Below are 2,365 nucleotides of genomic sequence, written 5' to 3'. Positions count from 1 at the left end.
TTCAGAGGGCCAAGAAAATGGAAAACACAAAAATTAAGCACGGTATCTACATGTGTTCATTATTCCCATTTTGTTTCAGAAACAAAAAAAAAAAAAGAAAGAAACAACAAAACAAAACATACCTATAAAGAATTGAGTTTATTTATGAAAAGAATAATAGAAAAAGAATGAATGTTATATCTTGACCTTTTATTTTTTTTGGTAGGAAGAACTCTTTCATTCCAAGAAACTTCTTTTCTTTTTTAAAGATTTAATTAATGTATTTATTAATGAGAGACAGAGAGAGGCAAAGACATAGGCAAAGGGAGAAGCAGGCTCCCCACGGAGAGCCTGATGCAGGACCCGATCCCAGGACCCCAGCATCATGACCTGAGTCAAAGGCAGACGCTCAACCACTTAGCCACCCAGGTACCTAAGAAACATCTTTTCTTTACTAAACAATAAATAAGGTTATATATTTGATATACCTTCCTCAAAGCTCAAAATATTAAAGTGAAAAAAATGGCTTTCTTAGACTCTATAATCTCAGAACATTCACTTAAGTTTCTTGTGGGCTATCCTTAATTTGCTGCTAATATAGACCAATATTTCCTACAGTTTTCTCAGAAAAACAATTACTGTTTTCACAGATTTGGAGAAGTGTTCTTAAACTTCAAGGAGCCTAAGAAAGACTTTGGGAGCTTGTTTAAACTGCAACTGTCTGATGTATGGCCCTGGATTATTCTGTACTCTTACTGTACTGTAGGGGATTCTGGTGCAGGCTGTCACCACATCACACTTTGAGAAACACTGGGCCAGGGGAACTGATTCCTTGCAACCAAATTTGGCATATGTGTGCTTCCTCTTTTCTGTTTTTGCTGCTGCTTATGACAATAAAATCCTACCTGCCACTGCTGAATTTTTGTGTTCTACAAGTTCCGTAGCTATTTTTTATGCATACCTAATGTATATACTGTGTTTTATTACCTTCCACTCTCTATAGGCCTTAAATTGAATTTAAGAGATGGATTTTTTTTTTTGAGAGAGAGAGAGAGGGAAGGAGGGAGAGAGAGAGCGAGAGAAAGCAAGCGCATGAGCAGGAGGGAGGGGCAGGAGAGGGGGAAACAGACTCCTCACTGAGCAAGGAGCCTGACACGGTTCAATCCCAGGACCCCAAGATCATGATCTGAGCCAAAGGCAGACACTTAACAGACTGAGCCACCCAGGCACTGCAGGAGATGGATTTTTAATTATATGTGTACAACAAGTAACAACCTATTTCTATTTCATTTTAGTTTCTAAATATGAAGTGGAATATATTTTTTCCTAATTTGTGACCAAACCAACCAGTTTAGTTGTTTCAAAGAAGATCCTGTGTTTTGTAGTTTTCAACGTAGCAGTCTTTTATCTCATCAGTTAAGTTTACAACTATGTATTTTATAATTTTTTAAAAAGACTTTGTTGGGATGCCTGGATGGCTCAGCAGTTGAGCATCTGCCTTTGGCTCAGGGCGTGAACCTGGAGTACCAGGATCGATCAAGTCCCACATTGGGCTCTCTGCATGGAGCCTGCTTCTTCCTCTGCTTGTGTCTCTGCCCCTCCCTCCCCGTGTTTCTCATGAATAAATAAATAAAATCTTAAAAAAAAAAGATTTTGTTTATCCACTTGACAGAGAGCACAAGCAGGGGGAGTGACAGGCAAAGGAATAGGGAGAAGCAAAGAGCCTGACGGAGGACTTGATCCCAGGACTCTGGGATCATGACCTAACTCAAAGGCAGATGCTTAATCAATGTGGCCGCCCAGGTGCCCTGTATTTTATAATTTTTGATGCTGGGATTATCTTTTTAGTTCCAATATGCCAATGCTCTGAACCATTTTCAGAATCCTGACTAAAATGCTGCCCTAAAGCTAATAGGGTTGACTCACTTCACCTGTCTTCTGGTTTATCCTTGAGGTAATATACCTCAGCTGCCTCTGCTCTAATTTTATTTCTTTTGTTTCCTTTCCTTTCCTTTTTCCTTTTTCCTTTCTTTTCCTCTTCTTTTATTTCCTTTTTTTTTTTTTTTTTTTGACAGAGATAGCCAGAGAGAGCACAAGCAGGGAGGAGAGGGAGAAGCAGGCTCCCCACTGAGCAGAGGCTGAGGTGGGACTCAATCCAGGGACTCTGGGATCATGACCTGAGCCAAAGGCAGATGCATAACCAACTGAGCCACCCAGGTGCCCCTGTTCTAATTTTAGTCCTAATTAAAATGGTCCATATACACAGGTGACACTCTGGTGCTTTTCTCAATTTCTTGGCTCTTTCTATAGTGCATGTCTCTTCTCCTTCTACCTTCCCCCTGCCAAGACAACAAGAGATCAAATCCTACAGATTTTTCCTCCATTT

The sequence above is a fragment of the Nyctereutes procyonoides genome, unplaced genomic scaffold (genome assembly GCF_905146905.1).
Source record: "Nyctereutes procyonoides isolate TBG_1078 unplaced genomic scaffold, NYPRO_anot_genome, whole genome shotgun sequence".
NCBI lineage: Eukaryota > Metazoa > Chordata > Mammalia > Carnivora > Canidae > Nyctereutes > Nyctereutes procyonoides.
The sequence above is the reverse complement of the archived record's forward strand: the minus strand, read 5'-3'. Positions refer to the sequence as shown.